Consider the following 26,848-nt stretch of genomic DNA (forward strand, 5'->3'; position numbering starts at 1 on the left):
TTCAGCTCTCACATAGGCTATCTACATGCACAATTCTCAAGCACACACACAAGTATGTGTGCACACAGAATCATATTCATGTGCAAATATACATGTATCCACACATCAAAGACTTGAGAGTCCTTGGACAGCAAGGCGATCAACACTAAAGGACAGTCAATACTAAAGGAAATCACTGGAAGGACTGATGCTGAAACTGAAGTTCCATAGCTTTGGCCATCTGATGCAGGGCCGACTCATTGGAAAAGACCCTGATGCGGGGAAAGATTGAGGGCAGGAGAAGGGGATGACAGAGGATGAGACGGTTGGATGGCATCACTGACTCAATGGACATGAGTTTCAGCAAACCACGGAACATAGTGAAGAGCAGGGAAGCCTGAGTTCTGCAGTTCATAGGGTCGAAAAAAGTCAGACACGACTGAGCAACTGAACAACAACCACCACACATGGACACGCATGCTTATCACATACACTCATGCGTGTGCAGACAGTTCTCACACATACTTACATGTACACCCACACTATCATTAGCACTGGTATACACCCATTCACACACACACATGATGGAAAGTCATACACACTCACATACATTCATTGACTCACGCCTCGGGTATACAGGCCCACACTCACATGTTCAGTCTCACACTTACACACGTCTTCAGGGCACACTCACGCATGGACACCCACCCACAGGTGCCCTCACACTCAGGCACACATGCATATGCGCCAGGGCAGGTCCAAGACCCTCCCACGGGTGGGCTGGCAGCCCGGGGCAGTTTGGGGGTGAGCTCCTCGCAGAGGAGGCGAGCAGGTTGCAGGCCCCGGCGGGGCTGGAGCCCGAGGGTGGGCCCGGGCGGCCGGCGCGCGCTGGTGCCCTGCGCAGGTAGCGGTAGCGGGGCGCCCCCGCGCACCGGCCCGCCTGTGATTACTATGCGCCAGCAGCTGTCTCGGCGCAGTGACGGCGCCTCTAATTGATCTCATTATCTCCCCTCCGTAAGGTGAAGTGCGGCGCTCGGCGGGGCCCGGCCGGCTGGCAGGCGGCGGGCCGGCGGGGGCAGCGCTCGGCCCCGGGCTGCCGCACCACCGGGCGCGCAGCCAACGAACACGGGCGGCGGGCTGCCCTGTGGCCGGCTTCCGTCCCCGACGAGTGATTTCGCCAGGAAACAGCGCGGGCCCCGGCGGCGGCGGCGGCGGCCTCCGGCGTCCCTTTGTCACTCCCACCTTCTTTGGAAATTGTTAAGAACTAAGAACGCTGATCCGTCCTGTTTCCCCTCACCTTCCTCCCGCCCAGCCCGCGCGGCCCGAACTCCGAGGCGCTTCGCTCGGTCTGGAACCGACAACAGACGCTCCCCGGTGAGCCCTCTGCCCGGGCTGCCTGCGCCAGACCCGGCGCCCTTCCGGCTCGCGGGCACCGGGCACCGGGCCCCAGCCCGACCCGGGACCAGCCCTGCTCCTGCCCGCTCCCCCTTTCTACCTCCCCCCCCCCACCCCGCCCTGAGGCAAACTCTCCCTCACTGGAAGAGATAGTACAGAAGCAGCTCCAGGAGTTGCAGGAGGGGGAAAAAAGGAAACCCTCAGTTTGTTGTGTTTTCCTCGGGTTTGTTTTCTTGCCAAAAAAATGATCCCCCTTTGTCTTTACGCAAAAGAAGCAACGCGGGCACCTTCTGCTGGGCCCCGAGCCGGTGCCAACGTGCCTTTCTTAAGGGCAGCTTCTGTTCCCTTCTAGTCTCACCAGATATATTTTTAACATAAAAAACACTATATTTAATTGGTTATGGATCTCTGTTCTCTTAGCACTACTGGATATCACAGAAAAACACATTAGTACAGAGCAATTAGTGCGATGGCAGTAAACAACTAAAGCACTATTAAGCTGTGGGTGATAAATAGTATTACTTTTTATTTTTTACGGTGCCAGACTAAAAGATGGAGGAGATTTTAAAAATATATATATGTCCATTAATATTAATATAAAACGTAAATAACAGGTGTCTCCACTTCTTAAGGTACAATATATACTCAGCACTTCCCTCTATAGAGAGCATTTGTTTTTTTCAAGCGAAAAGATCTTTTTCTTTATACACTCAAGGACAGTATTTTGTATCTTCATGCACCCGGATATTTAAGCAGAAATATTTTTTTAATTGGAGTTATGGAGTCTGGCGAAATAATGCCCATACCTATGTCACCATTAAAAAATAAAAGCTTCCTTCCAATTGAAATATACTCCATCATTTCTATCTTTTCAAAGAGCGAATCAAGCATTCTGTGATAAATTGACTGCAGGCCAGGGCAAACAGGCCGGCGGTGGGTGGGCTGGGCCGGCGGGCTGCACCTTGCTCTAGGCCCATCCTCGCCCATGCCCGTGGCAGCCCAGGCCGCTCTCCCTCCGTGAGTGTAGATCATCCTCGCGGTTCTGGCACATCTTTTCCTCGGCATCTGATTAAGTTAACAATGTGCTGCTATTTGCATGCAGATTTGCCGGGGCTTTCTCTCCAGCTGCTCCCGGAGACTTGGTCTTTCTCTGCGTTGTGATAGCACAGCAGTCCCTAAATGCAATCTTTGTCAGACCCAGGTGTGCTCCCATTGAGGAAGCCTTCGTTCCAAGCAATTTTTCTTTCTGTAGCATTTATAAGGCGCTATTATAGTATAGCCACATCTGGAGGAAAATTCTCCTATTAATTATATACTTTTACCACTTGGAAGACAAATTCTAAAAGATACCAACATTTTTGTTGTTGTTGTTCTTATCTCTTTGACAGCCTGCGTTTTATTTTATTTTGTTTTGTTTTTCCAGGCATTTCAATATTTAAAGAGCCATTAACAGGGGGTGGGGGGGCAGTTGGGGGGATGGTTGGTGGGGGCGAATTTCTAGGAAAAGAGAAACAACAGACCTAAAATCTTAGTGTCAGCCCTGCCTTACCTCCGTCAGGTAAGTCTGAGCAAAGACACGAATTGAGGCGTCTCTGAGACTGTGGAGTTGGACATGGGACTCGGTACAGGGGCCAGCCAGGTGGAAAAGAGTTCTGTTCTGCTGGAATTAAAAAAAAAAAAAAAAAGCAAGTGCTATTAACCTTTAACCTCATCTGCTCCCAGGTGGACACTCACTCAAGCCACCTTAACACCAGACCATTTGATTCCTCCACATTCCAAAAGCAGAACCAAATTGGATCATCGTGGTGGCCCAGATGCTATATTTTCTTTGTGGGATGGGGGGTAATTTTTCAATCAGGTTTGAGGCAGATTAAAAGAAAAATCTGGAGCAAAGTATTCATTCTCGTTTTTCAGAAAGAGACAAGAAGAAGCTTTGCCCACAGAGTCTGAAAGTTACTTTAGAGCCAGATGGGGGTTTGAGGGTTTAATTTTTTTGGTTTGGTTTTAGTGCTGGGTTTTTTTTTTTTCTTTTTAAAATCTCTTTTGGTATAGTCAGATCAGATGATGATGGGGCGGGGTGGGGGGGGTGGATAAAATTAGTCTGAAATGTAGGAAAAGTTTTAACAACTGGATAGTCCCTATTCGAATTTATAACACATTTAAAGTGCTAGAAAATGTAATTTTTGATTCAAAAAATATTTTGGAAAGGGATATGCACTGCATAAACAAGAGTATGTGTGTTTAAGTGTCTTGTGCTGGGGAGACTGCAAATACACTTGCATAAAGAAAGCTGAATTACTTTGAAACCAGGGAAAATCCAAATGGAACCATTTTCACTTTTCAAGCCAAACTCTATCAGGTAAAAATCCAAGCAGGTTTTGGCCATTTAGTCCAGCTCCTGTGACAACAACACTGAAATTGTCTTCTCCTGCCTCCAAAGCTGGCATCAGAAAGAACCCAGGGTCATGTCCTGGCAGTACCAGGGGCAGCTCCCAGACAACCACTGCTCAACTTGGGTGAGCAGAAGATCACCCAAGAGGGGTCTGTCTCAGTCCTGCCTCTAAAGGCCCTAGTTACTGCTGCCAGCCACTGGCTGGCTCTACTCACTGATACTAACCCCTCTGCCTCAAAATGACCAATCATTTTTCACTCTGCAGCCAGCCACTGTCTGTGTGCAAACAGAAGTCAGAAAGGCCCTGCAATTAGAGTCTATCTTTGGGCCATGCTTCAGCCTCAGTTTCCTCAGCTCTGAAATGGGAAGAACAACCCCACCCCCACCCCAAAATGGGTATTAGGTGCATGAAGGACTGTGAATCAGGTTTAAAATATAGATGATTAAATAAGGGCAAAATTTACTGAGACTTTTTTTCTTTACGAATTAGTTCCTCCCCCTTCCTGCAGGGAAACAAGCAGCAGATTCTGGGCCACTGACACTTAAAAATCTATAGACTTTTAAAAAATATTTTTAGACAAATAATGCAAAAAGAAAGAATTGATTTTTTAATTTGACCCTTATTGGGCCACTTGCCTTTGAAATCCTCCTGCTTGCTGGCATCCCAGCCCCCCAGATACCCTCCTGCAAAAATAGAGCAGGGAGGCAGATGCAGTGATACTGGATTACATCACTGGATAGCATGTGGCATTGAGGGGAGAAAAAAATAAGAAAAGACAAATGACATTTTGCTGCTATAGTGTGCTATTTTAGTGGTGATGGCTTGACTTTTGGCCCAAACGCATATGCCAATGGCAAGGCTAACTCCAGGGACTCACAAAAAAGAATGTGTGTTCACAGCTGTACTGTACACCAATACAGATTACATGTTTTCAGTGTTGCGGCCACAACAGAATGCTAATTAACATACTGGAGTGATGAGAACGGCTGCAAGGGCCTTATTGTTCCATTATTTCATGAAGCCCAGCTGCCTTTGTTTATGTCACTTATCCTCTCGTGCCACAGGTTTTTACTCCAAAAATACTATCCCAATACAACGTTAATATTTAAAAAACAAAGAGGTGGCAGATTGTCATTTTTGTGTCAGTCTCAAACTGCAGAACTGTTAAGCTGTTCTGGTTCGGTATTTAGAAATAATTTAACAGCCATATTCAGACACTGCCTGCATTCTAACATAATGGCTGAATACTTGAACCAAGCAAATGCATAACTATCCTGACATCACTTATGAGATTTAGATTGGTCAGTTAATGGAAGTCTTTACCAGAATCAATACCATAACAGCTTCTTGAAATGAACGTGATTTTTTACACGGAGTGCTGCAAACAATAACTACAGAAATATACTACCTTTGTACCCGGCACAAAGAAGCTAAGATGCAAAATTAAGAAGCAATTACATTTTTGCAAACTAATATTACAGTCGATTATTAAAAACAAACACTTTCAAAAATATGTACTTATCATTAAATAATTGGAGAGCATTAATATCCCCTGCACCTGATTAATCATTTTTTTACACTTTTTAATAGCTGTTTCACCTACTGGGTACATTATCAGGTTGCTATTAAGTATTGATATTGATGATTGATGTAATAATGATTAAATAAAAAGCCATATTTAGAGCTTGCTTTTTGGTAAATATTTTTTTTCATAATCCTCATTCAAAAGAATACTGTCTGCTGGCTAAATTCATTTTTTTTTTCCTTTTGCCTGGATTGTGCATAAAAGTGACATTCTATAAAATACAGGTTTCCTCAAATAGTGTTCTACCAGCAATCTATACATACTACAGTAATTTGCAATCACGGTCAGGGAAAGCTGTTGGCTCAAGCCCAAAATGTTTATGGTGCATTGCTTCCCCAAAGAACAAAAACACCCTGGAGTTTTATTTCAGATTTCCCTAAATGCGCCTTTATTGACACCAGGTACAATAGTTGGGGAAATACGTAATGCCCCAGCACAGACGCCATCAACCAGGGTCATAAATTAAGTTAGAAAAGGTCTCCCCTAAAAAGTATAGCACTCCACTAATCAAAGCCACACTGTCGCTCAAGAACACGAAATCTTCCCCACAGCCAATTGAGTGAACAAGCCGGAGTTGCTTTTTAACGAGTTTAAATAGTAATCTCAGATAAATGGAGAACCGCTTGAAGTGTCTGTCTTCTAGAAGGCAGTAATGAGAGGATTTAGAGCATTCTACATCCCAAACTGCACAGAACCCAGAGAATGCCACAGGTGTGTCACCAGCGACGACAGAGTGCTTTCTCAGCTATGGCCATCCCCCCACTGTGGACACAACATAGATGTTTTTAATTGGATCCAGGAGCTAGCTAAATTATCCAACTGCTCTGTGCTTAAGCCCCCAGCTAGCTTATATACCAATAATAATAAACTTTCCATAATAGCTGCTCAGCCTATTACTGTTCTTTTTTTTTTTTTCTCTCTCCTACCTAAAAGTGGAACCACTTTATTCTAATTGCAGCCACTGAAGAAACTCCTGAATTGGTTTTTCCTAAAAAATTGCTCAAGAATTACAGATGGGATCCAGGTAAATAATATTCAATTACATATGCACATATCTTCATAGGGGAACTTGCTTATCCTATGGTACTGGAAGATAATAATATCATAATTCATCCTTTTGCAATTTGTTGGAGAATTTTTCCTCCTCCATTATGATGTTTATTTACCATGTCAAAATGACAGCCAGTCCCAACTGCACCCTGGGACAGGGATCCCAAAATATAGGGCTGCTCAGTCACTAGCTCCCACTTGCTACAGCCTCAGTTGACCCTCCGCATTTAACGCATACATGTGTAGTGGGCAAAAATAAAATGTAGGCCCTGTGCTGCCATTCTGAACATCAGAAAAGTGTTAGGTTTATAAATAGGAGATCAAAATCCCAGAGTGGGCAGAAATAATATCTTGAAACTAAATACATGGACCCACCATTTGGACACATTTTTAACAATCTTAATCCCACTTAAACTTTGCGAAAACTCTATTGAAAATTTAACCTTGTGCTCTGGAAGCTGAAACTGATAAAACTTAATAGCAACAAGGCAGTGAAACACTAATAAACTCATTACAGGTCACATAAATGGACTGTCTGCGGGGCTGCCAGACTGCACGCGTAAACGGCTTCAGTAGCAAGCGGCACAGGCAAGCAAGGTGGTGCGGGCGTCATGTGGACAGTTGGAAGGAGAGGATTTGGTAGCACTTCACAATAAGTTTGCTAAATTTACTTGATTAGGCAGTTCATTTAGAAATTTCAGATGCTAATTATAGGTGGAGGCAGACAAGCTGATATGGAAGAATGAGTTTTCCCGAGGCCTGAAAGCCGCATCAGGGCCACTCTTGCAGAATGGATTTCTGAGTCTTCAGAGCCCTTTCCACCCGACTCCCCTTCCCCAGGCAAGGTGAGTTGCTGAGGAGCCAGCTTCAACCAGGCCGCCTCTTTCAGATCCTCTGGCTTCTCCCAGCAGGATCCGTGGAATCACCCCCAGAGCTGGTGACCACCAGACGCTGACTGCATTCTGAGGACTCCTTGCTAAAATCCAGGGACACATATGCTCAGTTTGGCTTACATGATGACTTAAGAAAATCAAGTAAGGGTTTTAAACTTGTAAAAACTGGCTGAGTTTCATACGGAAATCCAGATTTCTGACCTCTTTAGAAAAATGCAAAGGTCTAGCAACACAGGTCCCATTGTCATGGACAACCACCCTAGTGTGCCTCTCCAAGTGGTCACCCCATGTTCATCGATGGGAATGCTCTCACCCCAGCAGCACTAGAGCTAGGCATCCCTAGCTAGCTCTACACCCAGCATCCAAAGGCTGCTGATGAGAGAAGCAGGAAGACACAATCCAGAGAAGCCTCCCCTAAGTGAAGCTGGAAGGCAGACAGGAGAATGTGACCTCACGTTCCAGGCCCTGTCCACCAGTCTCACCAAAACATGGCTGCTGAGGCCAGTTCTGCCCTATGTGAGTCCCCGTTTGCAGAGGGCCAGGAAGTACACCCTTCTCCCTGCCATCAGGAGAAGAACAAGCCAATCCCAGAGGCACTGAAGCAGGGGACTAGAACAGAGGCTCTGCCCATAAGCTGCCCCAAACTCTTACAAGTCTGGGTGAGACAATCAGGAGCCAAGATCAGGTAACCAAAGACTAAGCAAACGGTGGAAAACTGGGCCAGACCCTGCATGAAGACTTTTACAACAAGAAGGAATCACCCCATTCTTGCCCTGGGGAGAATGACAATGAGGCTGGGACAGGCAGGAGGACAAGGAAGGTCTGGGCTAAAGACAGGAGGAGGGAGAGATGGAGGGGGGGTGTGGGTGGGGGGCAGAAAGACTGCCCACAGGGCTGTTACTGCCTGTGAGCAGTGGTGCAGGAGCCTGGGTCAGAGCCAGCTACCCTGGTCTGTTCTAGACGCTCCTACTCACTGTGCAGCTGGACCAGCATCATCAGCACTTCCTGGGACCTGGTTAAAAACGAGCAGCTTGGTCCCCCGGCCCCAGACCTCCTGAACCAAATCCACATTAAAGTCACTGATCTCTGTACCCAGCAGAGAAAGCTGCAGGGGCTTCTCCGGGGTCCCAGCCCCACACGCTTTGCCAGGCATGGGGTGTGTGAGCCTGAAAGGCAAGAGTCCCAGGACTCGAAGGTGCATTTCTATCAGAGGCATGTTCCCAGTCCACCCACCTGGATGATGTTCTTTTAGACCATCAATAAATATGGCTTCAGTAGTCAGATGATATTTAATTAGCATTAAACTCTTTTATTTCATGTAAGTTAGAGCTTTGCCTGAGACACTTCATTTGGAAAGTAACCTGGCACTCAAGATTAAAATGAAATATTAGCATGTCAGCGGGCGCCTCATCATGGTGTTCTCCCCTCCAGCCCTCCAAGCCTGCAGGGGACAATATGGCATTGCTTCCAAAGCTCCCAACAGAAGGGATTTGACACGAGGGCTTTCAGAGCTGAGGGACATAGAAAAGGGACTATAGCCCCTAGGGAGTGAGACATGAAAAACTTATCAAAGTTGGAATCAAATACAGTTGCTTCCTTCTATCTGAATTTCCTCCCTTCCCTCAGGCATCAAGCCTGCCCCTGCCTCACAGCCTTTACATGAGCTCTGCCCTCTGCCTTGCCCTTCAGAGCCTGGACCCAACGTCGCCATGCCAGAGGGGTCCCCCCCTGACCCCTCAGCCTCAGCTTGTCCTGGTCTCTTTGCTTCATATCCCCCTGTTTCAGGACTCTGTGTGGCACTTGTCCCTACAGATCAGCTTCTGGTTTCTTCATCTATTTGTTTATCATCTGCCTTCTCCAACTAGAATATCAGCTTCATGAGGCCAGGGACTTGGTTTTGTTCTTTGCTATATTCCCAGCGCCTAAATTAGTGCCTGGCTCATCAACGAGGATGAAAGAAAGTGGGAGGTGGATTAGAAGAGAAGTGGATAGATAGATGAATGGATCAATTGATAGATCAGAGGTGATAGATACACAGATATAGAGAGGGACAGTGGATAGGATGGATGGATGGATGGATAGGTAGAGAGATACACACATCCACAGATAAACAGACTAAACTGACAAACTGGAAGACAGCTAGCTCAGTTGATGAGACTCTTTGGCCTTCAAAAAGTCAGAAAGCATGGCCCAACAACTGCCACAACATTGTCAGATGTCACCAGCACATATGTAAATGACAATCAGGGATTCTGAGGGCACGGTCATGAGAAAGAGGAGTCAGGAGGACTTGCTGGAGGGGCTGGGAACTGGGAAGACAGTGGCTTCATCGAGTAACTTGAACTGAATCCTAGGAACGTGGCTGGATGTAAACCTTCCAACAGGGCGACTCGCTGATCCCAAGGCTTGCTCGCCGACGTGCAAGATGATTTTAAGTGATAACCAAAAAAAGCCCTGCTCTTTCAAAAACAATTAATACTTAAATAATTATTTTATTATTTGATATGAGAAAACATATAATGGACACATTAGACCAGAGATTTCATAGAGATTATTATTTAGGACAGAGCTAAATATATTTAATTAAAAGAAGTGTGTCAAAAAAAAATTAAGTCTAGGAGTATGTGGTCCTCGGTATGGTAAAAATCGAAAAAGGAGGTGTGTGCATGATGAAAGTGACAGACTTAGAACCAAGGAGTCATTCTGAGCATAAACTGTGCTCCCCCACCCCCCACCAGGGAGGGTCTGGGAAGGTTTCATTCACAGGCAGCCTTGCTCCCTGGAGCTGGTCCCCAGCTGGGCTGTCAGAGGCAGGTGTGGGCTTCACGGCCCTTCCTTGGATTTGTGGAAGTGGTAAGGATGTACCCAAGCACACCAGGCCGGCCCTGGGCACCCATCCCTGCTCTGCCAAAAGCTGTGAGGGAAGCAGGAGGGACTCCAGAAAGAAATCATGGCCCTGCCTCTGTCAGGGGCAGCCACAGCAGCTCCAATAAGTCACCCCCTTCTGAAGGAGAAAGAGAAGGAGGAAAGGAGGGGAAGGAAGCAGGCGAAAGAGAGAAAGGAGGGCAGGGGAGAGAGAGGGAGGGATGGAGGGGAGGGGGAAACAGAGGGAGAAGGGTAGGGAGGGGGCAGGGAGGGAAAAAAGAAGAGGGCAGGGAGGGAGAGAGAGAGCTCGCCAGGGAGACAGGCTATCTAAAGACCAAATGCTGGCTAAAGTCCTTATCAGGAAGAAAAATTTTTAAATGCATGAACTCTATTTATACCCTGAATAAACAAGATAATTATGTGTTCATTTTATAAGTTGTGCCTTGATTTCAAGATCACCAGTGGCCATGAATGTTTGGATTTCATATAAGCATGTTTAAAAGCCATGGGTCTCGACCCTCCGACCAGGAAGCTAAGCTTAGTCAACACTTTCACACTGTGATCAAGGCGTAAAGCAGAGAGTTGAACAAACTAACATTTCACTCTTGGAATTGAAGTATAAGCAGAAGAACTGATGAATCTGCTAATTGTTCCATTGTTCTCATCTGCTCTCGACATTGGCATATACCCTTGTGTCACCCAAAGTACATCTTTTGTATACATATGAAAAGAAAAATGAGGATGACCCTGACGAATACAAAGTGTGTGGGGGGGGAGGGGGGTAGGTTAAAGGGCAATCCCTTTTTTATTATTCTTTTAAAGGCCAACGTGCTGTGCACAGTTCTCAGCTCTGGCTTGAGATGTGAGCAACGCACCTATAGCTGAGCACTAGAGCGGGCCAGGCAGCCTGGACACCCACCCAGAGCTGTCACTGGGGTGCCTCCCTCTCTGAGGACACTGTGAGCCCCAACTAAGAGAAGGGCAGCGTCCAGTTCTAGTCTCCCTGCCTACTCCCGTGCCCACTGCCCCAGGTCAGTGTCATAGTGTACATGGTCTTCCCCACGCTCATTTCTGCACTGTGTCCCGGCTCATCGTGAATACTCTTACCCGGCAGGCATCCTTCACATTGAGCTCTGACTCACACCTTCACTCACACTGACTTACATCCCAAGTCCCAACAAAACGGAGCTATTTGTCACCCCAACACCAAGCCCACCCCCAGTTTTCCCACATCTCCCCCTTTCCTGCCCCACACCTGGAATGGGCACCTTAGCCCCTCCAGATACGCCCCTCCCCCCAGGCCCAAATGCATCTGGCAAGTCCCCACCGTCTGCAAATAACTTCTCTCTGGTCTTCCCCTCGCCTCAGCTTATGAAAATCTTCCTGGTCCCCAAGAAGTGCCAACTTCTCCATGAAGTTCCTCCTGAGCCACAAGAAGGGTTTGGTTTTCCTTTCCTAAAATGATCTGCAGTGCTGAGCACAGAGAAGGCCCACAACCATCATTAGCTCCCTTATCGCTGGTCAGCATCTTATTCCTATTGCTCTGATCAACTGGTCCCTCCCCAAGTCTGTATGCACGGCTCTCTCTTGAATCTCTGTGGTGGCCCAAGCCACATGCCCTTCGTGACTGGCACCCTGTGCAACCTCTCTGCTCTGTATTTGTACCCACGGGTTGCTTAGGATGGTGGCAGGGCTCTTGCATTCTGTTGACTGTAATGAAGGATCACACTCCTTACCTCCCTTTAGGACCAGTGTGAGTGAATTCTCGGGGATGGGCCTTGAAGCCCTGCTAACTTGCAGCCCTGAACAGAGCTGCCTCCTGGGGAAGCAGTGAGCTTGAGGACCCTCCAGGCCCAAATGCACACCTGCCCACAGGCCAGCTTCCCAGAAAAGCTGGACTCTGAAGGATTCTCCTCCACCGCAGCCCCAACCTCACCAGGTAATAGATGGCCTGTGGAGGCACCAAGACCAAACCAAGTTTTTAGTTGATTTCAACCCCCCTATTTCTCTCTGACTCTAAAACAAGAACCAATAATGGCCAAAGAGTACATTTTAAGGGGAATGAAAGCATAATTTGGCCTTGCTGAAGGTTAAACCTCAAATACAGAACTTATTTTAAAATTCTATTTCAACTGCCCTCCTAAAAGCAGAAAGGGCAGTGGCTCTTGGCCTGTGTATCTTTCTTCAAGGCCCTGGATCCTTTTAGCCCAACTTCACTAAGATGGAGCCGTTGTGAAGATCATCGCAGACTATGAGAGCCAGCACCACTGCGTGACAATTGATGGCACACACACACACACACATGCACAAATACACATACACACACACACATATGCCTGGTCTCCCCCATAGGTTACAAATACGGGGAGATACAGAAGGAAAAACAAGACTTTCCACCACCCCCGCTTTCTCTACCACATGGTCTGTACCTCGCACATAAAGACCATCTGGGTCAGTGAAAGAGAAAATTCATTTTTTGTCCCTTTCTTACTGATAACACACCATTACGTATACAGATATTTAATTCTTACGTAAAGTTAAAAGGTTTGTGTTCATTCTACTTTTTTTGTGCGGAATCTTCCTTTTTAATTTTAATCAGAGTACCTCAAAACAAAGACAATACAAGCAACACTGCAAAACCATCAAAATAAATAACTATTCTCGACTTTTTTCACCCTTTTCAGAAGGAAGAAAAGGAACCAGTGATGGGACTACAGAAAGGAAAAACGTCCCCCTTAGAAAGTGGCCTTTTCCTCAGTTTACCGCAGTGCTCAGAGAGAGGGAGAGAGAACCCAGGTTCTAGAAAGGGCAGGCTTGGTGAAGAAAACTTCCCACTGAAAGAGTCCTGGAGTAGCCGGGACAAGATGGGCATGGCCAGCCCACCCAGGACCTCAGTCTGCAGGCCTGGACTCAGAAGCAGCAGGGAAGCAGCTGGAACATCTTCCCGTGGGCAGTAGATCTGGGCCTGCCTGGAGTCTCTGTGCTTCCCTGGGCCAAGCACAGTACTCCGTGCAGACCGCCTTTACAAGAGCGCCCTGGATACCTGCCTGCCTGGCTTCTAGGACAGGCACCCCTCTGCTCCGCAGGAGTCAGAGAACACTTAGCTCCAGGGCCCTCCTGAGCTTGGCAGCTCACATACCTGGGATGCGCTGTGGTCAAGGGGAGACCAGTATGGACGACAGTGAACTTGAACTTTTCTGAACTGAGCCCCAACCCAGATCCCTCTTACTGCGCTTCTTCAGCCGCCCAAGCCACACCGTGTGGGACAGACCAACGTCCACAGAAGGCCAGCAGAAACAAGCGAGGCACATTGGGTTAACATGCCACTTTTTTTTTTTTTAACTTTTGTGGTGTCTATTTGCAAAGCTGACCTAATGCACAGCCTCACAGCTCTCAACCTCTGAAGGGCCAAGAGGGACACAGGAGGCTTTGTCTGGTGGCAAACAAAGGCCAAGTCATGGCAGAGTGGACCCTGAGGTGACGTGGGCCGCCCGCCCCCCACGAGGACGCCTGCCCTGCAAGGCCACTCGCCGGGCAGATTCAGAGGGAAGAGGCAGAAGGGGATGCGTGGCCAGCCTCAGCCTGGTCCCCACTCTGGGGAAGGGCTCACTCCAAGGGCTCGTCCCAAACCCAGGGAGAGCAGCCCTTCTTTGTCCCACGAGCTGGCACAAAAAGAAGAAATCCGGAAAGAAAGATCAAAATCACGTTCTGAACCTTAATTGACACCGGTCATTTTGACTTCACTAGGCCTCTCCCCTGACTCCCTCCTCCCAGAGGAAAACCCCCCCAAAGGTCTTTCCATTGTAACCTGGCTGCAGAGCAGAAAATGCCATTATTAGTTCCATAAACTAATCAAGCGCCATTAGAGGGAAAGAATACGACATGAAGCTTTTGTTTTCAGATATGAAAGAAAGAAAGAAAGAGAGAGGGAGGGAGAAAGAAGAAAAGAAAACCCATCAGCAGCAGGAAAATCAGAAGCAAGGGGAAACGTCACCCAGACACCAGGGAGGCGGCTCAGGCTGCTGCCGGATGGCAAGAAGGGTTAAATTTATGTTCCATTACAAGTCCCCTTTTTTTGGTTTCATCTTCTCAGTAAAACACATAACTTAAAATGAAATCAAATATTAAAAATGACAGACTATATAAGTGCTGTGAGTAACTTCAGGTCACGGAGGGAGGGAAAAGCCGGCAAGTTGTCAGGCACTATCTGTCAGAGTGAATTAGAAACAATCAACAGAGACTGAAAGGGAAGGTGATTGTTATTAAGCAGCGGGGCTGTGAGCAGGCTCCCCAGATGTGGTCATGCATATAAAGGACAGGAAACAGCAGTTTAATTCAGGAAGCCCTGGCGAACAGGGCAGCAGAGAGGAGAAAAGTCCTTTGTCGCTAATAAGCTGGAAGTTACTTTGATAACAGCAGGGTTAGACTCGAGAATAAAACACATTTCTTTCACTACCACACACCATTAATATCACAGAAATGTGGTCGGAAGAAATGCCTGGCTCAGACGGATTAGCCACTGGCCTCCCCAGCAGCCGCCCGGGGAAAGCCAGACCCGGGTCCCCTTCACCTTCCAGGGCCAGGCTCTCTCTGACCATGACCACCTCGGACCGACTGTCATATGTCAGCAATGTCATATGACCAAAGAGAATAACGATAGTATTTCATTATTTCCCAGTGTCAGGCCCTCTCGTTGCCGTGGCCTGTGGGGAAGGTGCGAGCCCGGTAAACAGCCTGGATATAATGAAGTCCATGTATGCGGCAACGACAAACAATTTTATATGCAGACAAGGCCCGATTTCATAAGAAATTACTTATGCAGGCGTTCTGCAATTATCCTGTGATACTTTCAGGCAACAGTCTGACAGCAGTTGTGCAAACAATAAAGGGATTACAGAAATAAAAACAAATAATATTACACACACAGAAACTCCATGTTGCATGTGGACGAGTGAAGGGAGTGTACAAGGATGAGTGGGAGCCAGGCAGGGGCCAACAGGAAGTGAGGTCCGGAGACCAGCGACCCCTTCCCAGCACACAGACAGTCCTGATGCAGAGCGTCCTGATGGAACCACCACAGGCAGATGTACGGGATCTTCCCCTATCGCCGGGGATGCTGGCCCACCCGCCAGCCTCTCAGGGGAGCTGAGGACCTGGGCCACCTTTGCAGGATAGAGCAGAGTCAGGGACCCGGACAGGCACTGGGCGGGCCGAGTAGCCTTGCCATGTCTCTCCCACACCAGGTGGCCTCTCAGGATAAAAGAATCTTCTTGCACTTCTTCCCAAGGTCAACACAGGCCACCCATGTCCAGTGGCAGCCAGAGTTTCCGGTCAGCTAGGTGAAGCGTCAGGACCACCCCATTTCAAACACAGGTGAGCAGAGTGAGTGGATCGGCTATGCACGAGGACTAAGTCGGGACTCTGAGGGAGCCACGGCGTGTGCCCACGCAGCCCCACAACTGGCATGAGGAGGGGTTATCCTATCACCCGCTCCCTGGGGGCAGAATCCCACGCCATGCATCACCCTGTCCCCATATCAGACACGGGTAGGTACCCTATAACTCAGGTGTTGGGGAGACACAGAGTGAGGTGGGATGGGGAGGCCTGCAGAAGGGGATCCTGACCACCTTTCCAGGAAGGTGGGTGTTCCCACTGCTGCACCTCTTGCCGGCATCAGCCCACCCCATGTAACCAGGGACCTCCCAGGCCTCTCTGCAGGGAGAGAATGGCGCTGAAAATGTCACCTTCCTTTCCCACTGCCTGTGCTTCTGGAGGCTGGGCTGGGCTGCGGGCAGCTCAGGTCAGCCCTGGCCGGGTCTCATCGCATGCCCGCTGTATGTATGAGCCTGTGCTCAGCAGAGCTCTGCTTGGTCCACAGAAACACTTGTGTTTGATAAGTTGCCAACATTGGAGGAAAAGAACTCGTTTTTTTAAACTTTTTTCCTTAAGAACTATGAAGACCTGGGAAAATTCAGCCCACATTTCCAAGTGCAGCTGATGAGAGTTGAGTGGCCCCCTGCAATGGGATCAGCTCTCCCCCACCCACTCGGCACACATCCAGCTTCCTGCATTTCCCACCTGGACCCTGAAGTGGGGTTTAGGAGAACTCCCTAGAGAGAGACGCCCAGGCTGGGCCAAAACCTGTCTAGGTGCCTTCTGACAACACACTCTGGGGCAGAATCCAAGCTCTCCCCTGGCCAGGCTGCCTTCAGCACTGACCACCTTTGTCCAAAACCCTAAGCATCTTGTATCCCTAAAACAAGCCTACTGGAATACCTGCAGGGCACCTTCAAGTTACCTGTGCAGGTATAAGGAACTCATAACCAGAGTCCTGGCCTCGTTGTGTCCTGGGTGTTGACATAAATCATACTAGGCAGGCCTTGGGCTTTGCAATCCCTGCATTCCAGAAAATTTGGAAAGAAATGTGCATTTGCTATATATTGAGTTTGCTGAAACCAAGGTGCAAGAAATTCTAATAAATACAATATGCAGAGGTGAGGGGTTAGTCCATCGATACATCAGTGAATGACTGCAGACCACTCGCAGCATGCCAGGACTGTCCTGGGAGCTGTGCAAGCTCCCAAGGTGACCAGGACACCAGCCCTTCCCCCTGCTGGTGCCTTCTTTCAGCCAAGAAGGTCCCTGGAGCTGTCTGGAACTGCCTGAGGGATGGCCTTTTGTGCCCAGGTGAGAATGACTCTGCCCATGGCTCGCTGTGTGGTCTTGAGCAAATCCCTTGCCCTCTCTAGACCCCAGTCCCTTCACCCAGAAAATAAAGGTACGTTTGATAGCAACAGTTTCTGCTAGCCCTAGGGGTCTATGGATCTAGGAGTTACCTAGAATTTCTGTTAAACAGAGTCCTGTTTAACAATAGCACCTGTACTACCCAAGGGAAAAGATGCCTAAACCATAACCACCAAGAATCTTCAAACTCATTCAACACGTTATTAGATGACCCACAAATCAGCACTGACAAAGAAGTGATCGCTATCAGTTTGGAGTTAACACTTCCTGGTAGTGAATGGAGCATGTTTACACTTCCCTGAGGCCTGCACAGACAGGCAAACCTGATCAAAGGGAGCCCTAAAGGCTTCCACTTGCATCTGCCCGAGCCCACAGCTGTGGAGGCTCAGCTGGGTCCAGTTGTTGTTTAGTCACTCAGTTGTGTCTGACTCTTTCTTGACCCCATGGACTGTAGCCCACCAGGCTCCTCTGTCCATGGGATTCCCCAGGCAAGAATACTGGAGTGGGTTGCCATTTCCTTCTCCAGTGGATCTTCCCAACCCAGGTACTGAATGTGCATCTCCTGCATTGCAGGCAGATTCTTTACCACTGAGCCACCTAGGAAGCCCAGAAGAGGAGCCAAAGGCACTGTCATGAATCACAGTGACCCCCATGCAACTGGCCACTTTTCCTATACCCACGGTTCCTGAAATTCCTGACTCCCAGTTTTACACTAGTCACAAGGACATCCCTCTTGGTAGAAAATTGAGGCCACAGCAAACAACCCACCAAGACTTGGTCCAAGTCACTCGCAGAATTCTGGCTCTAGGAGCATTCCCACACCTGGAAAGGGGGGTTTCTCAAGACATGCTCTTTGGTTAAAAGCAGCTTAAAAGTAAAAGAAAGGCAATAGTCCTTGTCATGGTCTACAAAGGCATGTCTATCCAGGCCCTCCAACCCACCCACCCTCTCCCCAGAGCTCATGTCCTCCAGCCTCGATGGCCTCCACTTTGTCCCCCACACATACTGGCTTCTTCCGTACCACAGGACCTTTGCACGTGCTGCTCCCCCTGCCAGGAATGCTCTTCCTCCAGACCTGCACTGGCTGGCTCCCCCATGTCCTTCAGATCTCTCATTTCCAACGTGCCTTCCATAGGAGGGCCATCCCTCACCCTCCAAGTACAGACACGCCCCCTCCCCCTGTGTCACCCCAAACGTCATTTCCTCATGGCACATATCAGTCTCTGACATCATCTTATCCATGGCTGTCTTGTTTACTGTGCCCTAGCCCCAGTCTTGTCCAAGACTATACCCAGGGCCGCTCTGTAGCCAAGGGATCATGTTCTGAGATCAGAAAGAAGCACGAGCAAACCTTCACCTCGCCATCCAGCAGCTGCGTGGCCTGGGGGAAGCCACTCAACTTCTCTGACCTCAGTTTCCACATCTGGAAAATGGAACCAATAAGATCATCTACCTGCAATGGAACTGATGAGTATTAAGATAACCCCAAGAAACTCTTGTAGTTCACTCTACCTTCCCTCTGGAGTTAAAATTATCTCTGATTTTCTTTTTCTCTCAGGCAAAATGAGAGTACTGGGATCTTTCTTTCCTACCTCATCGCTGCATACTGAGGAGTTTGCAGGGATCCTTACCTCCATGAGCCTGGAGAGCTCCCGGTGAAGATCAAACACGACGCAAAGCCCCACACACATATGCAGGGCTTATCATCATTATCACACAGAAATTACAATTATTCACTCCCTCCTCTGTGCTCCCAAAGTACCGCTCCTGCAGCATTTAACTAAGGTAATTACTACTGCTGCGGGAAGGCTGTTGACTCACACGTCTGCACCAGGACACGGAGCTGCCTCGGGACAGGACCCTGAGTCCAGGGTCCTAAATGTGCCTCGGGGACAGCAGGAGCCACTCTGTGTCTGATGGAGAGAAGGTCTTATGGTCTCTGAGGGCCAATTCCTTCTAGAGGTTGCTGGGCCTCAAGACCGAGAATGGGGTCTTTGAAGGTAAAGCTGTGGAAGGCTGGACGGCCACACCACCAGGCTCTGCCTCCATTCCTTGCTGGGATCGCTCTGGAAAGCCATGTTGTGGCAGGACAGTAAATCATTTTCTGATGTGTATGAGGGATTCAGTTAGCATTAGATTGCTTAGCTGCTGCTGCTGCTAAGTCGCTTCAGTTGTGTCCGACTCTGTGCGACCCCATAGACTGCAGCCCACCAGGCTCCTCCGTCTCTGGGATTCTGCAGGCAAGAACAATGGAGTGGGTTGCCATTTCCTTTCCCAACGCATGAAAGTGAAAAGTGAAAGTGAAGTCGCTCAGTCATGTTCGACTCTTAGGGACTCCATGAACTGCAGCCTATCAGGCTTCTCCATCCATGGGATTTTCCAGGTAAGAGTACTGGAGTGGGGTGCCATTGCCTTCTCCAATTGCTTAGGGTTTCTATGTAATGGTGCTTTGGTCATCCCAAAGCTGTACTTTTATAGTATTTGACTTTAAAAATTCAAGTGTCTATTTCAAAGTATGGGGAGGGCATTGGTGGAGATGAATGGGAGTAAGATTTCCCCCAACAAGTACCTTCAGAAGTCCAGAAATTTCTCAACTGGCTCATCATAATTTCAGGCTCAAGGGTCTGAGAATCCTGTGTGCTGAGGAATCAGCAAAAAGCAAGAAAGGAGATGCCCACATGCCTTCTGCTTGTTTTGAAAGCCTGTCCCCTTTCTTGGTCTCTGGAGCACAGAATTTGCTCTTGGAGACAAAATTCTAACTCTACTCCAGTTCACATGACCCCAGATTATTACAAGATGTACATTTTCCATGAAGGAAACTCTCCCCACCTGCTCATGACCAATCCCAAGAATAGCACATCATCTTTCTTCATCTTCTATGAGGTCCAGAGTACACCAAGCGATCAGCTTCTCAAAACCTGTGCCCTGGTGGCAGGAAACCTGGTGAGCCCAGGGCCTCCGCCTACTCTATAGGGTCTCAGGGGCCACGTGCAGGATGGCATGGCTCATTCACAGAAGCCCAAGTCAGTCCAGCTCCTGCCCTCGGGTGCCCCTTCTCATCCTGGCCTGGGTCAAGGGGAAAAGGCAGCATTCTGGCAGTGCCTCCTTGCCACCTCAAAAGCCACAGGACATGGAATGTTCCAGAGCAACCACAGCAGGATTGGGGGTGGGGGGGGGAAGCCCCACCTACCACCTTCCCTACCTGAGGCCCTTGGCAGTGATCCTAAGCTGGGCCTTCAGAAACTGTGAGCATCCAGGCGGCAGAATCACTACCATCAATGTAGCAGCTAAATATTGTAAGACTCCTAACTCCCCCATCTGTGTTTTGCCTCCCAAGAGGGAAAATAGTCTTCACAGACATTCCCTGATCTGGCAGGCAAATTCTAAACCTTACTGGCAACCGCAGGCTTGTTTTCCCAACCAAACAGCTATGAAACCAAAAATTGTTCTGCCTGCGTTATGCTGAGGAGGGAAGTAGCCAAACAGTTCAGTCTGGAGGCTCGGGAAGCCCGCGGCCGCCTCCATCGCCAGAGCAGACCGGGTGCTAGAGTGTCGCGGAGCCGCTGCCCGCCTGCCTGCCTGCCGTCCGCTGGGGGAAGCTACAACTGCCGGTATTCGCTGCTCCTTTTCTTAACACGGAATACACCCACCAAGAAGCTGACGGAAAACACGCACCACAGTGTGAAATCAACACTTTCTAACTCAAAGAAAGGGGGTTAAAAAAAAAAAGAAGGGAAAACTCCCAACCCTTTGGCTACAGATACTTCCTCCTACGAGATTCCATGAAGTGATGGCACCACCATGGCCCCGGGCCCTGCCACTGAGCCAACCTTATCTCCCCAGCCCCTCACTTCCCATTTTACGGTATTTCCCCACATTTTTCCCTAGCCCTTCTCAATCTTAATACCGGAACTCTGCACCTGTGCAATTGCTAATAAACCAAATCTGATGATAACCATGGAAGCCTAATTGATAGGGGCCTTTATCGACTGGCCTTGATGTCTATCTGAGGTTCTCAACAGCCAAGATTTAAATGTTTCATTTTATTTTTAACTTTCACTTTTCCACATTTCAGCAATGTCAGGCAAAGAGGTATGGTTTTACTATCAGAAAGAATCATGGTGCAGAATAATTTATGACTTCAGCTTGGGCTTTCAGAAAAGCTATTTCAAATCTTCACTTTGATTTGGTTGTATCAAAACTACTCAAAATAACAGCAGCACTTTCTTGGAACCAGAATATGTTAGCAGCACCTCAGGACTGCGTACTGAAGCCTCGTATTTATCCCAGAAGAAAACTTGAGAAAGGAGTTAAGCCACAGAGAAGAAAATAACATTTTTTCATGATTCTTTTGTTCCCCCTCCCCACCCAATGCACTAAGGAATCCCTCCCCAATGGTGAGTGGTCCTGCCAGTTATGGCTCTCCCAGAGCTACGGGCAGGTAGAGGAGTCCTACCTGGGTGGGGCAGAGGCTGGGAGGAAGCCCCTGGCCAGGGACAGGGAGAGGGGCCATTTGGTTGGGATTTGTGTTAGGTCAACACGACAAAGCAGGAGGAAATGATGTGTGTCCAGGGCAAAGAGTTCCAACATCGTAAGACTTACCTTAGCAGCTTAACTGCATACTTGTCTTAAGGACTGTCAGTCTGGTGAGAAAATACCCCAGAAAGGATGCAGCTGATCCAGGCACTGACAGATTGCCAGAGGGGCGTCCCAGTTCCCTATCACAAAAGGAAATATAGAAAGAAATGATGTAAAGTGAAATGTAACAAATTCACCAAATCACAGCAATATGCAGAGGTCAAGGAAATTCAACTGAAAAGGTTAAAGATGAAATCAAATCCGGTGTACGAGAATGAAAATCTATCCCAATGCAAGGCCACCGGTGACGTGCTGTAGACAAGAAGCTAAATACTGCCTAGCACTGGGATCTTTCATTTTCATCAGATCAATAAAAGCTTATATTTATCAGGATTCCAAGCAGCTGCCACTTCTGACAACCTCCACTTTATTTTCTCACTCCTTGCGCTGTATCAGGGCAAAGAGGAGAGGAGAAGCAGCTTTTAATGCTATTTACACCTGAAGACACAATTCCATTAAGAGGTCCTGTTTTGTTAAAGAAACAGGGAATGATATGATTATATTGGCAGGAGCGGGAAGTCTCTTTGTTCTTCCCCCCATGTTTTCCCCTTTGCAATCCAGACCCAGCACGAAGATTTCCTGACATGAAGTCCATGTGTGAGCACTTTTTTGTTCAAACTTACCATTTACAAAGGGAGAAAGGCTTTCTGCTAAAACAGTTACCACTCTAATCATCTGTACAACAATATTTGCTATCAGGCATTCTAAATAGATTATCACCAGTCCATCTGCGTCATTATTGATTTATAAGGCTCTAAGCAGCTTTAGAATGGAAGCTTTCCCACTGAAGGGTTTCTTGTATAAATCAGAGCCGTGCTCAAATATAGCAGCCATCACTCAAGATATTGTTCTTAAAATCATAACAAGACGGAGAAAATGATACATCGCGTGTAATATACTGATCCAAACTGATATGCAAATCTTGTTTTTTAAATATATTACTTGAGTAAAAAGAGGCATCATTAACATATGAATGCTATATGCAAATGATAGTGACAGAGCAGATGTTGGCGCATGTAATTGACCTATATGTGAATTGCATCAGAACCCTTAACTCTATTAATTCACTACCCAGTAACTAGATATTGTCCAAAAAGTACATTCTTTGAAACCATATACTGGAAGCAAAGCTGACAGGCTTCCAAGGATTCTGAAACAAGGTCACTGTCACTATTTTGCTGTCATCTGCATTCCCCTTCTTATAGATGACATCATCACGGGGCCATGTAAATCGATCACTTAATAGCATTTAGAAAATACTGCAGTGGGGAACAGGTTATAAAAAAAAAAAAAAATGCCCCAGTTTTATTCTTTTTCTTGGCAGAAATGTCATCCCTCTTAAACTGAGGGTTTGTGCATGAGTGCACTGTGAAACACACAGATGCCATTTTATTCCCCGTCTTTATTTTTCCACTTCTTCTCAGAATGACATTAAATTGTATTAAATAGCCTTTTGTCCACAGGGCACAGACCACCCCGCATATGATAATGTATTAATGCCCCACGTTCCAGCCACTGAGCTGAAACATTCTGAGACTTGGAGGATAAGTATGAAGCACCATTGTGTGTATAGCCTGCTAACAACTGTGACACATACTAATAGAAACATACCTAATAAATTACTGCTTTCAGGTCTAGCAAGCTGACATTTCTCTGCAAGGGACAATTTTATATTTGTGGCACAGAACAAAATTGCTTCATATGAAGCCACTGTGGATTAGCATAAAAATTAACACTTAAATTTCAGCTTATTTTCCACCCTCTCCTCCTGCCACAACAATCAATTCCTCTTATAAATCTGATTAGATTTTATGATGCTTATTATTCAGAGCATGTCTCAACACAGCATTCACAGGCTTGAAGACTATTTGTTTAAATAGAAAAAAGAAGCAGATAAATCTATAGGTATTTTTTATTACCCCATTCCCCACCAGTTTCTTTCTCATATTGTAACATCAGTAATTGATTGCACACATTAATTAACATGTAAGGTAGAAATTCTGCATTATGCATGATTTATTTTCCTATCTGGTGAGTAGGTTTGTCTGCTGCCCTTGTGTTTCTAGGACATTGGGCTCGATTCTGGTCCAGACATAAATGCCAATGCTCATTCCCCCTGAAAGTTATTAATGTCAGATATGAAATGAGATTTTTGATTTCACCTGCTTACTAATCCACAAAAGCTGTTTTGAGTGATGCAGGCTTAAACGCCAAAATTTGAAATGATATATTGCTATATCTGATAACATGCAAATATGTTCATTAGACATAATTTAGCAGGAGAGAATAGCAACACTTTTATAACTAGTCTAGGTCAAAAATGGTTGTTAATTAAACAAGTCATGAAAAATGGCATTACAAGGAGACTGTCCAGCAGACACCAGACTTTCTAACGATATGCCACTGATAGGTACCCAATGCTTTTCACTAAAACGGAGGGGGAAAAAAACTTTCTGAGCATTTCACATAATCTACAGCAATGTTAACAAAACTATGCCCACATTAAGACCCTCAAATTGGTCACAAATTCTTCTTAGTTTTTAATGGTAACACACTACACTTCTCCATTTGAAGATGCGATTTCACTTTCTGTCTTAGTGGCTTAAGGTGATTTATATGGTTGACTCCTTCACAAATAAACCAGAAAAGAAATTAATATTATATCCGGCCATGCTGCTGGCTGTCCTGCGTGTTTATGGCTGTGTATTCTAAATCAAGTAGAGCAATACGCAAAAGGATGCTTGGACGATGAGGGCGGCGCCAGGGCTGAGGTGGATGGCAGACAAAGGCATGGGAGGAACCTGCAGGTGGACCTTCTCTTTCCTGTGGTCCTCCTCAAGTGAAGGCTCCTGTTACCTAGGGGACCAGGTACAGGAGGAACTCTTGATTGGTCATGAGTTGACATTCAACATGGGCAGGGTTCTGATACGCAGGTCAAACTGACCACCTGAGCTTGTCTTCTTGGGGTGAGGCTTCGTAAATACCTGGGGGAAGGAGAGTATCTCAGGAATTAAGTACACAGTCTAAAGGAGGGTAGGAGGAGTTTCCAACTGGCCACCCACCCATGCCACCTTCCATCAGAGAGGAAAGTATTCATAGAGCAGTTAAGGCTCAACACACCATCTAGAGCCAACTGGTACTGGTCGATGCTCTACTTAACAAAAGCGTCCTTCCTTGCAGCCAGACACTTAAAACACAGTCTGGAAAGCAGAAAGGGCATGTATATGCATTGGGAGTCATGTAAAATAAGGAAGGCTGAGTCCAAGAGCAAATGACCATCTCAACAAACCAAGAGAAGTTCACATTTAAGCCATGGAAGCAATTAATCTATATTTCCGACACCAACTCAGAGCTTGATGGAAAAGTGGTTTCTAATCCTCACTTATCTGGTGGAGGCAGGTCCTTCCCCAAATACTTCGTGTCCAGGTGTAAAACATTCTCGTTCTTAGCCTGGCTCGCGGTCAATATTACTATTATTGCTAGGACTCACACCTTATCTTTGACTATGTTTTGTGGTTCTATACTTTCAAATCCAGAATCTTAAAATAAGCGTCATAGCATTCGTCCTGCCTATCTTTCAGGGATAATGTGAGGTTCAAAAAAAAAAAAGAAAGAAAACAGATGGAAACTCTGGTGGAGGAGGCGAAGGAAACACAGTCCTGAAAGACTCTTGTTACTTTTCACTCCCACTATGCCCTTCGCTGCATCTCCTGCCCACTCCATGCATGCCCCATCTGGACAGGGAACCTCTCCTTTCCAAACTCTCGAATTACAGCCCCGGTTCCTACACTCAACCATCTTCTGCTTCCCCATGGGGCATGCTGCCAGTTCTCACATCACAGGAGCAACTCAAGGATTACTTGGGGTCACAAGACTTATTGACAAGGTCTGGGGGGCCCCTATGTATTCTCAGGTCATTGGGAAGTCTTGGGGAGGAAAGATTCCAAGACTGCAGCACTTAAGTGACATTTAGATCCTATGGTCAGAGTACATGGCATTAGCCTGTGCCTCTCACGGGCCAGTAATTCTCTTTCAGGGGGCCTGGCACTATTTATCCAACTTCATGTACCTCTACATGGCAGAAAGAGAAGAGGAACTAAAGAACCTCTTGATGAGGGTGAAAGAGGAGAGTGAAAAAGTTGGCTTAAAACTCAACATTCAAAAAACTAAGATCATGGCATCCTGTCCCATCACTTCATGGCAAATAGATGGGGAAACAATGGAAACAGTGACAGATTTATTTCCTTGAGTTCCAAAATCACTGCAGACAGTGACTGCAGCCATAAAATTAAAAGACGCTTGCTCCTTGGAAGGAAAGCTATGACAAACCTAGACAGCATATTAAAAAGCAGAGACATCACTTTGCCAACAGAGGTCCATATAGTCAAAGCTATGGTTTTTCCAGTAGTTATGTATGGATGTGAGAGTTGGACCATAGAGAAGGCTGAGCACTGAAGAATTGGTGCTTTTGAATTGTAGTGCTGAAGAAGACTCTTGAGAGTCCCTTAGACAGCAAAGAGATCAAACCAGTCAACCCTAAAGGAAATTAACCCTGAATATTCATTGGAAGGACTGATGCTAAAACTGTAGCTCCAATACTTTGACCACCTGATGCAAAGAACTGACTCACTGGAAAAGACACTGATGCTGGGAAAGATTGAAGGCAGGAGGAGAAAGGGACAACAGAGGATGAGATGGTTGGATGGCATCATCAACTCAATGGACATAAGTTTGCACAAGCTCCAGGAGATAGTGAAGGACAGAGAAGCCTGGAGTTCTATAGTCCATGGGGTCATAAAGAGTTGAACACAACTGAGCAACTGAACAGCAATAACATGTGCCTCTATACCCAACAATGAGAAAGATGCCCAGAGTCTTCCCTGGGTATGGTTAAACTAGTCCATATTTCTCCAGAGAATTTAATTAACTTCAAAGTGCTTTATTTGTTGAAAGGGTAAAATGAATGAGTGAAATGACAGATGCACACATAAAGAAATAGGTGAATAAGTGAATGAATGCATACAGGCATGAGTGAATAGATGGAGAGATAGAATGATGATTGGCAAAGTGTAAAAAGTAATAATGCATGAACTAATATGTCAATTCAAAAATGTGCATGTAAATGAAAAAAAACACCTTATGAATGAATGGAAGAATACCACTGATATCTTTTTAATGAACAAGGATATACATGAGCTCTTATAGCATGACTAGGTTGATGTAAGATAGAAGGGAAGAAATAGTAAACAAGGTCTGATTTATTATCACAGTGTTTGGACCCATCCTTGGCTTCCTTCTTGTATCTC

At 46.8% G+C, this 26,848-nt stretch overlaps 1 protein-coding gene across 6 annotated transcripts in view; it reads right to left on the reverse strand.

Annotated features, from left to right (window-relative positions):
* ZNF536 (zinc finger protein 536) overlaps positions 1–26,848 on the reverse strand; it is a 449,051-nt gene that overhangs the window by 308,745 nt on the left and 113,458 nt on the right. For all 6 annotated transcript variants that reach the window (XM_070388022.1, XM_070388023.1, XM_070388024.1 and 3 more), the window contains one exon: positions 21,507–21,622. The gene's annotated coding sequence lies outside the window, so the exon portion shown is untranslated. The remainder of the gene's footprint in view (positions 1–21,506; positions 21,623–26,848) is intronic.

The sequence above is a fragment of the Bos mutus genome, chromosome 18 (assembly GCF_027580195.1).
Source record: "Bos mutus isolate GX-2022 chromosome 18, NWIPB_WYAK_1.1, whole genome shotgun sequence".
Lineage (NCBI taxonomy): Eukaryota > Metazoa > Chordata > Mammalia > Artiodactyla > Bovidae > Bos > Bos mutus.